At 52.7% G+C, this 17,972-nt stretch overlaps 1 protein-coding gene across 7 annotated transcripts in view; it reads right to left on the minus strand.

Moving 5' to 3' along the window:
* Positions 1–17,972, minus strand: part of SPSB1 (splA/ryanodine receptor domain and SOCS box containing 1) — a 62,606-nt gene that overhangs the window by 18,025 nt on the left and 26,609 nt on the right. Inside the window, exon 1 of one of the 7 annotated variants that reach the window (XM_084786758.1) lies at positions 10,322–10,518. The exons of the other annotated variants lie outside the window; for them this stretch is intronic. The gene's annotated coding sequence lies outside the window, so the exon portion shown is untranslated. Of the gene's footprint in view, positions 1–10,321; positions 10,519–17,972 lie in introns of those variants that run through there. 7 annotated transcript variants of the gene reach the window in all.

Genomic DNA, 17,972 nt, shown 5'->3' on the forward strand with positions numbered 1-17,972 from the left:
AATAAACACCAACCAGTTTACAGCCGCCTATAAAATCACCGTGGGATGCAGTGCTATGAAAGACAACGAGTGTTAATTTTAGACACTCTGAAGTCCATGACTGACAGACTGGAAAGCAGATTCCAGGATAAGAAGGCTGCTCAAGCTCCAGGGCCATCCCAAAGAAAACCATCATTTCTGCAACTGATTCGAAAACCATCATTTCTGCAACTGATTCTCCAAAGAGGGCCTGCCACTTGTGCTCTTTCTAGATCACCAATTTACTTTGTCCATTGAAAATGGAGCAGCCTGTCTACTGCCACCTGCCCCAAACACAACTGCTTTATCCTACAACTCAGCCAGGTGGGCTGGCTCTACTCTTGCTCAGCCCCTGCTTAAGGCCTCACACTGCTGCCCCATAAAACCCCAGGCCACTCTGGCCTCAACAGACTAACTCTAGAGAGGAGGAGGAGGAAGAATGGGGACCTCAAAGAGGGACATCCAAGGGGACAACTTCTGGCTCTTGGCTCAGGCAGAACTTCTGAACTTGCCAGCACTGACCTGGAACCCTACCATATGCCTTCAGTAGATGGATGGTACAGCCTCTCGGACCTCACCTTCCCACAAAGTGCTTTCAGATGACTTGGCCGGAGAGTCCCACTTCTTCTGAAAATTAGCTTTTACTGGAGGAGGCACTGCCAAGGTGACAGGGGAGGGGGGGAGGGCCAGTGTAGGGGAGTGGACAGAGGAAGGCCACCGGGGAGTGTGCAGACACACGCCTGCCTCCTGAAGCTCCCTTCACCCTCACTACCCCTGACCCCAGAACAGTAAAACTATTGTTTTTGACCCAAGATGGAGAAAGAGCGAAATTCAGGATGTGGAACAAGGTGACCTATTTATAAAGCCTCCTTTCACCTGAAGATCAAATAGGCTCCCTCCCTCCGGTGGCCTCCCTACCTCACACATCAGTGGTTGCAGCCCAGGGTTTTTGCGAGAGTAATACGCCTGGGGCAGAACAGCCTGTTATTATATTACAGTGCAGCCTCTGCAGGCTGGCTGGCTGAGCCACTGTCTGACCGCCTGCCCCAGCTTGGCCTGCTCATTAGGGTTTGCTGCTTCCTCCAGCCAGAGGAACACAGGTGGTAGGATGGGTTAGGCGCTGACAACACCCAGGGCACACAGACAGCAAGCTGGGCTACAAGAACAAAGGCACCGCCCTCAGTGGAACTCCTGCCATGTGTGTGATCTCCCACCCTACCCAGTCACCTGCCTGAGAGGACTTCTCAGGCAGAGGGGTTATATAACATTGTCTCTGACCCCAGAGCCATCAGAGAGGATTTGGCACTTCTGAGAAGTTCTGATAGGCGATTTTGGAAAGAAAACCCCACACAGTCCGGAGCTCTAGCCTCTGGCCTCAAAAGAGTGAAAACGCACCTGCCACAAACACCTACAGAAGGACCCAGATTACTCACCGCACTTTCAGAAAGGGCTCGAGGCAGTTGCTCCATGCCCCTGGGAAACCAGCAAGACATTCATACAGAGACCAAAAATTAAAATAACAGTTAGCTTGTAGTCTAGTTAGGAGCTGGAGGGCTGTGGCCTGCGACTCAGTCAGAGAGGCTCCGTCACAGGAGGGGCAGCCACAGGCCAAGCATATGCACCTTCAGTGACAGGGGGAACAATCTAGACTCACGGGGTTACTGTTCCGCCCGTGGCCTAGGGGGAGTCAGTCACAAACTGAGCTGTTAGTGCTGGCATGGAGGGAGCTGAGTGTCACAGCAGCAGCAGGAGCAGGAAGAGCTGCTGAAGGAGCCCACAGAGAAAGGCCCTGGCTGCCCCGTAGCCCATACCCTCACCAGCTCCAGAGGAAGGCAGGAGATAGGGTGCCTCCGGCCCCCCAAGTGGTTACTCTTGGGCAAAGGCTCCCCACGGAAACAATCTCAGGGTCCCCCTTCTTGGCTTCTTCCTGATCTGAGAGGAGGGTAACACAGGTCTGAGATAGCTTACAGCCTTACATCAAACCAGACCTCAGCTTTTGGGGCCCCAAGGCCTAGGTCAGGTACAGGCATCACCTTGACCTCTTCCCATAATGAAGATTACTTCTAGAAGTAGACCTCAGTTTACCTCAGGTCCCTCTAGATAGAAGAAACAGGGGAAAGGTGCTGGGAGAGGCTCAGGGCCCTCAGGGGGGATCTGTTTATAGGTCTAGAGTGAGCAAGTAAGCAAGTCCATGAGCAAGCGAGAGGGGCCTGGGCTGCCCTGTCCCACTCTGCAGATCCATGGAAAACCCACCCCACTCTCTGAGGGTGTATAGGAGGAACCAGTGTGGCATTTGTTTTTCGGCACATAACGCGCAGCTTGGCTCCAGATAGCAGCATTTAGCACTCAGGAGACACACCGTACACACATCGCTCTGCCTCCTCCCGTCTATTTCAGTGCTAAGGGATCCCTAAAAACAGAGAGCTTAGATGCCAAGTACAGGGGAGGGGTCATGGGAAGCCATGGGTCCAGGGTCCACAGAGATGACTCCGGCTGCCCAGTCATCAAGAAGGTGTCTCAGAGAAAAGACAGGAAGAGGTGGACAGGTGTCCCTGTGCGGGGCATGTGAAGGCAGAAGGACAGGAAGGTCCCCCTTCACACAACACCTTCCTAACTTCTCCTGAATTCAGTAGGTCATGTGAGCCCCTTAGATTAAAAAAAAAACAGCAGCAGAAGGAGTCACCCCAAAAACATCCAGAAGGGGAAGAAGGCTGTTCAAAGAGATGGCTAGGAAAAATAACCCGCGTGCTGGGTGCCATACGACCCTCGGCCTTAAGTGACCATCACTGTGTCTGCACTCTAGAATGGTCTAGAAGGAAGGCAAACAGTCGTATCTACGAGATCATACGTGAAGACCACACATGTTGTTCCCTGTAATTACATTTGTTTGTGAGAGTGGTTCTCAGGGTGAGGTGCAGCAGCAGTGGAGGCCCCTGGGAAGTGTACAGAGTCTCCGTTCTCCCAAATGCTAGGATTCCAGGTGTGGGCCATCACACCTGGCTCCCCAGCATGGACTTACTCTACGGTGTGTGTGTGTGTGTGTGTGTGTGTGTGTGTGTGTGTGTGTGTGTGTGTGTGTGTGTGTGTGTGTGTGTGTGTAGGGACTGGTCTAGCCAGTTTGCAGGTTTACCCTGTCTTCACCTCCCACACACTGGGACTACAGGTGGGCTGTTACACCAGGCCAGCATATACACAGGGGCTGGAGATCCAAACTCCAGCCCGCACGCCTGTGCAGCCAGCACTTTATCCACAGAACTGTCTCCCCAGCCCCTCAGTGATCTTCCAGACACCTTGTCCTACCTTGATATAAACTATTTCAAATGTCACAAGTAAGAGGTCATAATACTGAAATGGAGAAAGCATACGTTAAGTTTTCTCTCTTCTACTGTTAGGGAGAAGCACCAAGATACATCAGTTTGCCTTCTTTCTAGACCATGCAGGCACAATGATGGTCATTTATGGCCAAAGGTGACATCACGCTCAGCACATGGGTTGTCCTTCCTAGCCACATCTTAACCCCTGCATCAGTCTGATGTGCTGGCTTCGGTTCTCTGTTAAGATTTCCTCCTTAACGGTGTGACCTGGAAGTATTTCCTTTAGTTTACTCCCACCTTCAAAACTTTGGCTCTCAGACACCCCGTCCCCCCCGCCCCTGCCCCCTTACTGTTCGCAGAAGACATGGAGGATCCCACTTGCCTGCCTCTAAGCTTCCTGGTCTTTGCACCTCACAGTGGCAGCTGAAGGCGCTGGAGTTTCTGCCGGGCTAGTTTGTCCAACAGACTTGTAGTGGACTACTGCCAATGAGCTTGGAAAAGGATCCGGGTAGCAGCCTCAGTACCGGTCCCCGGGTGGGATTTCATAGACCTGAACGGGAGGCCTGGGAGAGGCCAGTCCCAGGTCTCACGGGCAGCAGCGGCGGGGGAACGCAAGGACTTTAATCTCTCAGATTCCTATAGCCTCCAGGAACTTCCTCTTACCTGTCCCTGGCCTTCCTGCTCCTGAGCCTGGGAAGTCCTAAGACCTCTAAAGGGGTGGCACCTGCAGGTCCAAAGGTGGCAAGTGGACTAATCCTGCATTTCAGACAAGCTGAAGGCTCCAGGGAGCAAACTCCCTTGCACCGTGTCACATGCAGGAAAAAGGAAGAAGGTAGAAAATGACTTCTGGGCCAATGCACAGGGAGGCTATCCTTGACCTGCTAAAAATGTCTGTTGGCGAGATCCCAGCACATGGCTGCTATAATCCCAGCACTTAGCAGTGGAAGCAGGAGCATTCTGAGAGAGCCTAGCCTGGGCTACATAGCAAGTCGGCCAACCTGAGTCAACAAGCCAAAACGACAGCAAAAGCTGTCATTGGTTGGCAAATAAGCCAGGAAAGTGAAAGCGCTGCCGCGGTCGGCATGAGGGGGGTGTGAGTTGCCCTTCCTTTTAAGCTTTCTCGGTCTGTTGTTTTGCTGTTGTAGGAAAAGGTAAGCGGACCCAGATAGCCATCAGCAGCTGACGCGACTTACTAACTGCAGTGCACACACGCGACGCAGCACTATCTGGCCGTGAAAGGAGCGGTGGCCTGGTATATGCTACACAGCGGGTGGACCTGGAAAACGGTCATGCTAAGAGAAAGAAGCCGGACGCCGAGGGTCACACAGCCTAAGGATCCAAGTCTTATGGAATTGGCTAGAAGAACAGAAGCCGTGTAGACCAAAGCAGACTGTGAAAGGGCATGAGGAGGGCAAGTAGACTGGGCCTCTTGACAAAGGACCAAATGTTTGGGAACTAAGTGGGGTGTGTGTGTGTGTGTGTGTGTGTGTGTGTGTGTGTGTGTGGTATACCAGGTGCCACTGAGTTGCACTTTTTTAAAAAAGACTAACATTGGGTTGGCAAGATGGCATAGTGTGTAAAGGTATTTGCCACCAAGCCTTGCAACCTGAGTTTGATCACTGGATCCAAATGAGAAAACTGAGTCCAAGTTGTCCTCTGATCTCTACTTGTGTATACTATAACACACATGCATGCACACACATGTGTATAAACACACACACACAGACACACACACACACACTGTAATTTTTTGTTTTGTTTTTTCGAGACAGGGTTTCTCTAAGTATCCTTGGCTGTCCTGGACTCACTCTGAAGACCAGGCTGGCCTCGAACTCACAGCGATCCACCTACCTCCACCTCCCAAGTGCTGGGATTAAAGACAGGGTAATGTGGACCAGGGAGATAGCTCAGTTTATAAAGTGCTTGCCACACAAACAGGAAGCCCGTCATCCAACCTCCAGAGCCCATGGACAAAGCTCAGCGTGGTGGCACATCCTTGTGGTCCCAGCTCCTGAGGTGCAAGCAAGGGCGAACCCAGGCGAGTCTTGGGCCAGCCAGTCTAGCCTGATCAGTCTGCCCTAGGCTCCAGTAAGACACCACATCTCAAGGAGCAAAGCAGATAGCTCCTGGTGATAGGAAACACCAGGGTGGGTTGACCCGTGCCTTCCACACACGTATGTGCACCCGCCACACACATAAACATTCACAAAACGGTTATTCTTCTGTTATCCGAGGTTAAGAAAGCACAACTGAATGCAAGTATGCACCCTTGCCTGGCCATGACAAGAGAATAAGGGTGGGACTGAGAGGCCAGCCTGAAGGACACCCAGAGCCTACAGGGGACCTCGCTGGTTGGGCACCAGCTTGCAGCCAGTGTTTCACACCAGCCACGGCTAACAGTGTTCAGATGTGGGAGTTAAAGCGTTCTAGAGTCTGGTTGCTGCAATCCTCTGTCCCTGCACCCACACACTATTTTTTTTTTCCCCTCCGTTGCAAAAGAAAAAAAAAAAAAGCTCTGAGCTTGGCTTGGCAGCTTTGCATCCTTGAGCAGGCACCTGTGGATCAAGTTTCTCTGGAGGAATCTCGAATGCGTGCTTTTATCTCCCAGCCTGCGCCCAAACAGAAGTCTGGGGGAGTGGTGACCAGCACGCCCAAAACAATAGCGTAATGACGCTGGCATGGGAGAAGTGCTACCAGGGCAGCACCTGGGCACAGCCCACGGTAGGAAGAAGGCCTGCCGACACACACGTTCCAGTACCAGCTTTCTCACAGAGCAGGTCTGCACCCCGAGGCATCGAGCATTGGTGAGGGCCCCACTTTCTGACATCAGGAAACTACCCTGGCTACTCAGCTCCTGCTTGCTCCCCCTGCTGATGTGTGCAATCTTGGCCTGGCTGCCACTGACGTGCACTGTACTACAGGACTCCTGCCCCTACCCAGGAAGCCCCAGGCTGATGCTCCGCCGGACCAGGCTTGTCCCCACACGCACACTCTTTATAACGAACAAAGCGTTCTTGGAACACCACTCACAGCTTGAGCACAGCCCAAGCACCTCAGACAGGCCCCATCATTTCCCATAGACCCTTTCCAGCTGGGCTGGGCTTGGGTGAAACACGGAAAGCTGGCTGTGAAGCGCCGTCAATCAAGGGAGACTGGTTTAACCAAGTGGCTGTCAAGCTGCAGAGGGCATGCGCAGTCTCGAGCTGGGCTGTCAAGTCTCAACCTCTGCTCTACAAGCCGGGTGACCTTCTTTCCTCACCTCTCCGAGCTCTGGGTCCCTTCATCCACTGAAGTGAACGTGACGGTGGTCCAACCTCACGGGTTGCTTAGAGGATAAAATGTAGATAGATCCCATTGGAAGGTCAGCATTACATGAACAGCCAGGGTCAGAGAGACGAAAGATGTCTGCCACCAAAACCAGGGACTTGAGTTTGACTCCTGGGACCCCCGTGATAGGAGGAGAGATATGATTCCTCATAATTTTTCCTCTGACCTTCACACTTGCTCCATGGCACTGTGTACAGTAGGTTCATCCAGAGACTAAAACATTCCACCCTGCAAGGAAGTTCCTTAAGCCGGGAGGTAAACAACTCAAACAGCAGCAGGAAGTCCCTGAAACTGACCAGATTCACTAGCCCCTCTCTGCCAGAGTACACAATACAAGCTGAGAATCCCCTCTCAGGCCAGATTAGCTGCTCGGAAGAAGCAGAAACAGCAGAACTAAAGCCTAGAAGAGCTTCAGTTCAACTGAGGCACCTGAAAAAGACACTCTCCAACCTGCTGAGCTGCCTGAAGGCTGTGCAGCGGTGCTCCCGGCTCCAAGCTTTGTGAGCTTTCGCTCATACTGGGGTGGGATTTGGTGATGAAGCTGTCTCAACCATTTCTGCTCCTGTAAGTAACCCCTCACCCATATTCCTGTAAGTAACCCCTCACCCATATTCCTGTAAGTAACCCCTCACCCATATTCCTGTAAGTAACCCCTCACCCATATTCCTGTAAGTAACCCCCTCACCCATATTCCTGTAAGTAACCCCTCACCCATATTCCTGTAAGTAACCCCTCACCCATATTCCTGTAAGTAACCCCTCACCCATATTCCTGTAAGTAACCTCAATAAAACCCACTGGTTTACCAAGCTGGACTTTGGTAGTATCTGTACTTTGGTCTATCATGGGTTCCCTACGTGGGGCGAGTACATGTGTGCATTGCAGTTTCCTAGGAAAAGTTCTGTCACACAACAGGCATGTGCATGTCTGCATACATGCGCACACACAAACAAAAACATTAGAAACAACTGAAGGCAACATTTCCAAGTTAGTGGTGTGAGGAGAAAGAAGAGCAGAGGGGTGTTTCCCCTGAGACAGGGTTTCAACACAGACGTGCACATCTGAAACCATTCCCTACCCCAACTTCTGAACAGCAGCCCTGAGGCGCTGACCTCTCTCTGTGGCAACCTTGGGCCATCTCAAACTCAGCAACAGCCACAGAGCCCCGGGGAGATCTCACCCAGTGTCTGGGGGAGGAGGGGCTCTGTCCTTCCTCTGCCCAAGCCTGAGCATGAGAAAAAGTTTCTTAGGGAAGCAGTTTGGATCTGTGGCCTGTCTATTCCAGCTCTCATATCTTGAAAATGTAAAAGGGGAAAAAAAAAGGGGGGGTGGGGGGAGGAGAAACTGGCCAAATAGTCATTTAACGAGCCAACCCAGGATGACAACGAGTGGAGGGAAGGAAGGTACTTGCTTGTCCCAACAGTCAGCTCAGCCTTGGGGACATAAACAAGGCCAGGACTGGCCGCTTTAGTTAGCCCAGCTCCTGTCACCCCAGGTACATGAGACTCATGTGTATTTTATACTCCAGCCTTGCTGGCAGAGAGCTCTGTGAGCAGCTGGGCCAACTTTCAGAAAGGTTTGTCCTCAGTAGGCTGGGTTTCCCATGATGTAAGCCTGCACATCACCTTCACAGGCACATCCCTGCCTCCTGAAGGGGGTTAGCCGGAGGGTCTGGCACATCGCAGCTGGGCAGCTGCCACCAGACCAGTTGTGAGAGACCTCTCCTCAGGCCTACACTGCAAGCCTTCCTGCCAGCCTCAGATTCCCACAGCTGGGGCTGGACCACAATCCCTGCTGCTCCCGAAGGCACTGCTGAGCTCGACTGCTGTCTGAGTTTCCGTTCCCATATCAAAGGCGTCTCTTTTCTGCTGAGGTGACAAGACCTGCCAACAAAACAAGCCGCAGGGACCTGCGTTTTCATAACCTGGCGCGCTACAATGAATCACTGAGCCTTAATGCTATCGGCAGCTGGGCTCGTGGCAGGGGCCCGTGTGAAAGTTGCATGGGGAAGCTCAGCTCCACCTTCTGCACCACATCTCTCCTGATTGACAGCTCCCTCTCCAGGACCCCAAACGGAAAACCATACAGCATGGAGATCCTGCACGGGGAGCAGTCCGACTCCTTTATGGCCCTGTGACAGGCACTTTATGAAGCAGGGGACCAGTCACCTGGTTTGTCCTATACCTTGTGACACCCAGAAAACCCAGGATGCATGCCAGGAGCTTGAGGAAAATGCGGAGTCTCAGGTCTCGCCCTACCTACTCACCGATGGGACCTGCACCAGACCCTTAGGAGGCTTGTGGCTATCAGTTTGGACTCTTTGGGAGGCAGAGACTTAGAGGAGGCACATTAGGAAGATAGTAGGGCAGCGGTTCTCAATCTGGGGGTCAAACAGCCCTCTTGCAGGGCTCGCCCAAGACCATCAGAAAACGCAGATATCGAGATTCTTAGTAGTAACAAAACTACAGTCAAATGAAGAAGCCACAAAAATAACTTTATGGTTGGAGGCCATCCTAACGTACTAAAGGGTCGAGCATTAGGAAGGTTAAGAACCTCTGCCCTGGGAGACTGGAGAGATGGCTCTGTGGTTATGAACACTGACTGCTCTCTTCCAGGGGACCCGGGTTCAGTTCCCAGCACCCACACGGCACCTCGCTGTCTGTAACTCCAAGATCTGATACCCTCACATGGACACACATGCAAGGCAAAATATCAATGCACATGGAATAAAAATAAATAAATCATTAAAAACAGAAAAGAACCTCTGCCCTAGATGGAGGGCTTCATCACTCTCTAGGAAGCTGATCTTAAAGCACAGACAAGACCATGTGACAGAGGTGGCAGACAATGCTCCCTGTCCTGGGTCAGACCCATAGAGGTGGGCAGGGTGGGGACACAAGAGATAGGCTGTGGCTCCTGGACCTTACAGAAGGCAGTGATCACAGGGACCTGGGGACACAGGTCCCAGTGACTGATAGCATCCCGAGGCGCCTCCTCCACCCAACTCATCGGCTTCCTTCTGCCCACCCGTCAAGTTCAGACATGCTTTCAGGGTCTTCCACACTCCAAACCTCCCTTTGACTCCAGTTAGCCAGGCAGACCCTGAGACCTCTCAGAGCCATGCCTGCTCTAAAACATCCTTTGCCCTAAAGTGAACTACACTCAGGTGAAGCCCGTCTCTCAACATCTGTTCTGGCCGCCTCCTCCATAGAGCCCTCCCTGGCTGCCTCCCATATAGAGCCCTCCCTGGCTGCCTCCCATATAGAGCCCTCCCTGGCTGCCTCCTCCATAGAGCCCTCCCTGGCCGCCTCCTCCATAGAGGCCTCCCTGGCCGCCTCCTCCATAGAGGCCTCCCTGGCTGCCTCCTCCATAGAGGCCTCCCTGGCTGCCTCCTCCATAGAGGCCTCCCTGGCCGCCTCCTCCATAGAGGCCTCCCTGGCTGCCTCCTCCATAGAGCCTTCCCAGGTTGGTCTCCATGGCTGCCTGCAGCTGCCTCACATAGTCATCTCCTCTGATCTCTCCCTGGGATGACCTCAGGACCTTGGGCCTGCAGGAACCTAGGTCAGTCACAATACTGCCTCATGGCTGAAGTCCATGAGCCTGTCCAAGACCCGCCCACATGCGGCCAGCCAGCAAGTGGCCTCACAGTCTCCCAACACCTACCACAAAATCCAGAGTTCCGGAATGTTCTAGGCAAGTGCCTTGGAGAAAAGCCAGGAGAAAAGCTGGTGGGTCTTCATCACCAGGGGCAGAATCAGAGCACAAAGCAAGCAGCACTGGGCTGCTGAGGCCTGGGTCTCCTCCTGAGTGTGGCTGCCCCACAGGGTCCCCAAGGCTGCTGCGCCTGAGCTGCCTGGATCAGCCCTGGCCGGAGCCAGCTCCACCGTCACCAAGGGGAAACGGCCCTTGGTTACCGCTGGCCTAACACAGAAGGCAAAACAAACACGAAGGCCTAGCAGGCCTCTCTCCTCACTGCTGGGAACAATTACAGGGTAAGGGCCCAGCAGTTTAAGGGCCCTCCAAGATCGGAGGCTGTGAGCCAGCGGGAGGCCAGTGGGTAACTTATTCCCTTCCTTTGCCTCTGTATATTTCCCAAGACCCAGGGACCCCTCTGGCATCCCACTCAGAAAGACAGGGAAACAACACACTGGAGCCTCAGGAACTGCAGAGTCATGGCCAACACTGGACAGGGCACAGAGCGCTCAACTGGGTTTGCAAAACTGTTTTCCACCAGTAAGCTTGGCAGGTGCAGAGGTGATGCCCCATCAGACCTCAAGAAGGGATCACTGTAAACCTCAGGCCTGGCAGGGGCAGGCTGAGGATGGGCACAGTTCCTAGATCCTGCCAGTCATGAATCCCCTTGCCCCCAAATCTTATCCCCCGCCCCTCCCCGGCTCCACCCAGCAACCTGCCATCAGATGAACAGACTCACCACTAAACGAAGAAAAGGTATTTCCTGCCAGGATCCAGCCAAACCCAGCAGGAGAGCATACAGGGCTGTACCCGGACCCTACACTGTCCTGAGGGGCTGAAGGGCAGAGCTACAGGTGCAGCCACACAGCCCAGGCACTGGTCCCCAATCCCCTCTGTTCCAGCACATCCAGAACCTTCCCCTCAGTCCCACCCTCTTCTGGGACAGGATCTCTCCCATGCAGGGACACCCTACTGCCAGGGCCTTAGGACTCTTAGGTAGACACTGGAGGGATGCTTAAGTGGAAACGGAAGATAGAAAGACCCGAGTGACACACCTTATCCCTCCTCAGACCCTCACCCCAAGTCTCCAGGTCTGCTCCGCAGTAGGGTGACGTGCAGAAGTGTTTGTCCTTTCTCCACCTATGCCTCACTTTCTGGGCACCCACGTGAGCTTTAGGGAGAGCAGGGGTGGGCACCGGCAGTCCTAGCCTTGGACAAGGTCAAATCCTGGGAACACAGGAGCCACTGCAACCCAGGACCCCCGGTCTCAGGCTCACCTGGATCCCCTGCTCCTTGGTCTCCCTGGAGCCACAGTTTTCTCTGACTACAGTAGTTAGCCTACTCTGGCTTCAGAGACTGGCCAGGGGAAAGAGACAGAGAGACGAGGAACAGGAAGGAGACAGACTGAATGTGCGGCAGGGAGTGTGGAGGCTCCAAGATGGATGCAGAGAGGTCACACACACACACACACACACACACACACACACACACACACACACACACACACACACACAGTGTATATGCAACCGGAACGCCGCCCTGAGCATAGGAAGGACCTAGTCCTCAAAACCAAGGGGGACGGAGCCAGCAGAGTGCTGGAGCTATACGCTTGGTGGGACAGGAGGTCAGGGTGTTTTTCATCACCCAACTCCAACCCTGTCCTACTCTCTCTCCCCCTACCCATAGTGTTTTGTGTCTATAACCCAGGGAGGTCTCGTGGTAAAAATAAGAAGACCAGAAGACCCCTGCTTTTTACCAGCCAGGCTTGGGGTCTGCCTTGGAGTCGTCCCTGCTTTTAAAAGCAGAGGCCTTACCTCACTGGAAGCCAACTCAGGCTTTGGACTCAGTCCTAGTCCCTGCTGGTCTCAGAGGACCTTGAGGACCCACTGGCCCCTCTTCCTGCCCCAGTCACAGATGGGAAGGCCACTGAACTTAATAGCGGGGAGTCAGAGTCTTAGGATTTTTGATACTGTCACACTGAAAATTTAAACAGTACATTCCGCGGATAATTAGCCAGGAGCTATCAGAAACCCTGACCCCCTTCGTTTTGCCTGAGTCAATGGAAAAGCTGCTTAGAACACAAGGACATTTGGGGTAAGAATATTAAACACTGTCTGGAGCCCTATGGTGAGGACACTGGGGCTGGACCCTGGGCAAGGGAAGAGAGCCCACTCCACGAACGCACTCAACCCCCCCCCCCCGGGTGTCCGGGTAGGAGCGAGAAAGCACTACAGATGGAGCCAATGTCCCCTCCCCACAAAGTGATTAGAGTGTGTCACTGCCTATTGCAAAGGGTCTGTAAACATGGCCACTGGTGTCACTTGGGCACATTAAAGTGAGGGCTCTGTCAGAGTCAGTCGCCGACTGGGATATAGGAACTGGTACTCAGACATGTCCTGGGAAAGCCACCAAAGGCAGCCGGTCCATTATCTTCCTCCCTTCCCTCTTTTTCTATCTTCTTTCTCCTTTGCTTTGAGGGGAAGTCGGGGCTAGGGGAAAGCCAAGTTGGTAGAGTGCTTTGCCCTGCATGCAGGAAGACTTGATTCGACGCCCATAAACCACACTGAAACACCAAGTATGGTGGCGCATGCTTGTTATCCCAGCACTGGGAAAGTAGGGGGGAAAGGGGAGTCCCCAGGGCTTTCTAGCCGGCCACCTCGCTCTCTTGGAGAGCTCAGGACCAGTCAGACGACTTGTCTCAATAAACCAGGTGGGGCTGGCAAGATGGCTCCGTGGATAAAGGCACTTGCTGCCAACGCTGATGGCCTGAGTTCAGGTCCTAGATCTCATGTGTGGAAGAAGAGAAGTGGGTTCTGCACGTTGAACTCTGACCTCCACACAGCACCCACTCAACCCACCCACACATAAAATAAATGCCTTTTAAAAAATACCACTGGGTGTGATGGTGCATACCTTTAATCCCAGCACTCAAGGCAAAGAGAGGTGAGTCTCCATAAATTCAAAACCAGCCCAGTCTACATCGCTAGTTCTAGGACAGGCCAAGGCTACCAGAATGAGACTCTGTTTCAGAAACAACAAACAGAAGGTGGTCAACAGCTGAGGAGCCACCCGAGTTTGTCTCCTGGCCTCCACACACATAGACCTACGCTGCGCGCGCAGAAGAACCAGGAAAGATGAATTAGAAAGTATCTTTCAGGTAATCAGCCTAAACAGCGACTCTCCAGAATCGTCAGCACACGTATGTTCATTTCTTACCGGAAGAAGTGAGGCGATTCCACAGCGGCCTCAGAAGGCGGCTGAGATAACTGAAAAACCTAACGAACCTGCAAGATGAGCCCAGATTGCCAGCACACAGTAGGTCTTCCCAGTAACACCACATGCTTAAATAGCTCTCCTGGTGGGCAGTCTGAAGCATTAATATGTGACGTGTGGTTGTGCATGGGGTGACGTCACTATTTACCCAGCATCCATGTGGTTATTAAAACTTAACACAGAACACTCTGCTGCAGGAGCACCACAGTGTTTTAAAGCACAAAGCAGCCTTGAAGTCCATCCAACCTCGGGGCTGGAGAGACGGTGGCTCAGCGATGAAGAGAAAGTACTGCTGTTGCAGAGGACTGGGCTCGGTTTCCGGCACCCCATGTCTGGGGGCTCACTAGCACCCGTAACTCCAACTCCAGGGCTCGGATACCCTCTGGCATCCATGGTTCGTTTTTGGGTTTTTGTTTTGTTTTGTTTTGGTTTTTTTTGAGACAGGGTTTCTCTGTGTAGCCCTGGCTATCCTGGACTCGCTTTGTAGACCAGGCTGGCCTTGAACTCACAGAGTGTGTGCCACCATGCCCAGCACATATACACAATTTTAAAAATAAACCTTTCTTTTAAAGGACCATCTATCTGTTCATTCAGAATGCTTTGTTTTGTAAAACGCAGCCACGGTGGGAAACACTACGGAGAGGTTCATGAGAAGCCTCAAAACAGAACGACTGTGTAATCTAGCAAATTCCACGAGGGGCGCTCATCTCTACTGGCTCCAGCCGGTTTCCACTTCTGTGACAAAGCACCGACAATAGCACCTGAAGGAAGGAAAGGCTTATTCAAGGTCACAGTCTGAGGGTTCACAGTCCATCATGGCGGAGGAGGAGGCACGGCGGCAGGAGCATGAGGCAGCAGATCTCACTGCGTCTGCGGTCAGGGAGCTGAGAGAGGAATGCTGGGCCACAGCTCACTTTCTCCTCTTAAAAAAATTATTATTGTTGTGTGTGTGTGTGAGAGAGAGTGTGTGTGTATGTCTGAGAGAAAGAGGGAGGCAGAGAGACAGAGGTTAGTGGGTCCATGCCTCACAGCACGCACGCAGCTTTGTGGAGTCAGATCTCTCCTACCTCTAGGCAGGCCCTGGAGACTGAGTTGAGACCCTCTCAGGCTTATGATGTCAAGTACTTGACCCATGGAGAGGTCACATAGCCATCCTTGCTGTCTCTCTCTAATCAGTCTGCCACCAGCTCATGGGGTAGCACCACCCACTTTCAGGGTGGACTCTGCTTTCTTAGACACAGCCAGAGGTGTGCTCTCGCGGTGATAATGGCAGCTAACCATGCCGGCTCTACCCTTTGCCCACATGGCATTCAAGAACATCGGCATTTAGCTGTTAACGGTCCACCCCTGACGTATAAAGCTTTACTTCCATCTTATATTGCAAAGCAAACATAGTCTATTCCTAAAGGCCCCCACAGCCTTTAGCAGTAGGACGGGAGCACGAGACCAAAGCAAGATGAAGACTCAGAAGGGCAAACACCAATTCCTTCAGCTCTGTATTTGGCATCTGGGACTCACGATGGTGTTACTCTCCCGCTGCCGCCTACAGCACACAGACCCTTGGGCCAGCTCTGCTCTCCATGCCTGCAGCTTTCTTTGGCAGATGCGCGCTGTTCTTAGCACCTCCAATACATCAGGGCTCTCTTCACCTTCCTGGGCCCATGCGATGATCTCTCCAGGCCTCCTCCCAAGGAATCTAAGCCTGCCTTGTACTGCCTAGCTTCAACAGCTTCCTGGAACCCTGGCGGAAGCCTCTGTGGCCATCTCCTCGAATCCTCCGTGCCTGCAAAACTAACACCACTTGGGTGACGGTGCCAAGTTCTGCTGACAGCTCAAGTTGTAGCCTGGTCTCTCCCCCGGGGATCACAAACACGATAGCCCCTGTGTGCCTTCAAGGCTGGGCCTGGGAAAAATGCTTGCCTAGGGCGCCATTTTGGAGGAGGGCACTCCTTCATCTACACTCTCACTGTAGGTTCTCTCTTTTCAAATATACCTATTATTGGCCCAAGATAGAGGCCTCAGTGTGAAAAGGGTGGGAGATGCTGTGACCTAAGGGTAGTTTCCTCTTGTCCCAGGGCAGAACATGACGTCTGTCTTCAATGCTAGTCTCCTTGACAGTTGCAGCTGCCTTTCTCCACACCTTCCTTGCACACATCTTTCAGCTTCTCACACACCTCTCCTGGCTGAACTTGACATTTTCCCCGTCTTTCCGTTCCATTTGTTGGTCACTGCCACTGCAGATCTGGATGAGAGCTGCCACAGTCTGAAAAATACTAGCTTGCCTTGAGATTCCACCTGCCAAACAAACTAGCTAATTTACCTTTTAAGTCTCCACTCAAATTCTCAGGACACAGGTAGAATATAGGCAGAATTTTGTGGCCAGAATAAATGGTTTCTAGCCCAGTTCCCAGTAGAGTAGTTGTCCCTCTCGGTAACCTACGCAAGGGCCCTGCTGCCCACATTTCTTTCTTCATTCTTCCAAATTCCCACAAGAATAGTTTTACTTACAGCATTCTAGCCTATGGCGCCAAACTCTTCAGCGTACCCCCCCACCCCCGCCCCTAAACTAGTTCTAAAGACCTTGTGAACCACGTGGTCAGATTCACCAGAGCAACAGCCCCACTGCCCAGCATCAAGTCTCTGCATTGGTCACCTTTCTTACTGCTGTGCCGAGATACGCAGCAAGGGCCACTTACAGAAGGGTTTATCCCGGCTCACAGACTGAGGTTACGCACAGTACGTCACGGCAGAGAAGTATGGGGTGGTGGGACACATTACATGTGCAGTTAGGGAACTAAAAGAGGTGACTGCTGCTTCTCAGCTCCCCTGCCCGAGGGGTGGGGCACCCACATTGAGGGTGGGCCTTTCCTCTCCTGTTAACTTTTTTCTGGAAATGCTTTCACAGACAGACACACTCAGAAATGTGTTCCCATGGTGACTCTAAATCCAGTCAGGTTAACAACGAAGATCGACCATCACGATGCCCAAAAGAACGGAGAGCATTTCTACTTGTTACAGCCAAAGAAAAAACGTGCAGCACAGAAATCTACACGTAATGAAAGAGGGGCTCCCCCATCCTGGCATTCCTGGGACAAATGCTGCTCAGTGGCCACCGCTGTCAGCCCTCCCAAGAGCAGCGCTGCGGAAAAGGACAGTCGGCTTTGCATGGCGGGAAGGACACCAGTTTTTTGGTGAGCAACTCCCAGGGTTCTCTGCAGCATCCTTCCCTCCAATCATGACTCCCAGACTGCATCTGGGTCCAGTCTAGGCTGCTCTAGGCAGCGCATGCGTTAACAAGCTGCAGGCCTCACCAGACAGACAAGGAGACAAGAGATAGAAGCGAACTCAAAAGATACAGACTAAGACATTGAAAACCAAGCATCAAGGGGCTACACGCTCACATCTCTTCTGGGCCTCAAGGTTCCTTTGTCGGGGAGACACTGGACAGGGTTACCACCCAGGACCACATATCTGGGAGCCAGCTCAGAGACATGAGGGTATTGCTGGTACCCAGCACACCTACCTGTTGGTGAAGGGAATTAAAGTCAAGCTAAGTGTGGCGGCAGATTCCTGTAATCCCAGCACTAGGGAGGCTGAAGGACAGGACCTTTGAGGCCAGCCTCCGCTACAGAGTGAGATCAGTGCGACACTGGGTTACCTGAGACCCTGACTCATAGAGCAAACCTTTAAATTAAGCCATAGGCAGAAAGTTCAGGAGATGGCTAAGTGACAAGATGACCCTGTATCCCAGGACACTCTCCCACTGCCCACACTTCCTGTGGCCTCTGGTCTCAGGCATACTCAGCCTGTAGAAGCAGGATACTTAAGTCCAGGCCCTTAAGTGCCCTTCAAGGTTATGAATTCCTAATCAATACATTGACCGAGACTAAGAAAAGCATCCTTGTCAACCTCGTCTGGAAACCCTGCCATGTCCTTGAGACAGATGCTGTACTCCATGACACACACTCCTCACTGCCCAAGACCCCAGCCCAGCAACTCTGCAGCTCCTGATGCCTCTCACCCTCACCCTGTGGCCTCTCTGCCCCCCAAAACAACATCTCTCATAAAGACTCAATCAGACCCCTTCCCAGACTCTCTGTATCCATCAATTTCCACCCTCAACCCCTGGCTCACCTTGGTCTAACCATGGATGCCTTCCTTGCTGGCACACCACATGCCAGATGAAGGCTGGTGCCCTCTCTGCCTGCCAGAGTCCTCACTTGTGAAGCTGCTGCAGGGGTTAGCTCTTGCCACACTTGCTCTCAGTGCTGCCAACACAGACAGCATGTGGTGGCCAGAGGATGAGAATAGTCCCCTCAAAAAAAAAAAAAAAAAAAGGCAACCAGAC

The sequence above is a fragment of the Acomys minous genome, assembly GCF_964271855.1.
Source record: "Acomys minous genome assembly, chromosome: 6".
NCBI classification, from domain to species: Eukaryota; Metazoa; Chordata; class Mammalia; order Rodentia; family Muridae; genus Acomys; species Acomys minous.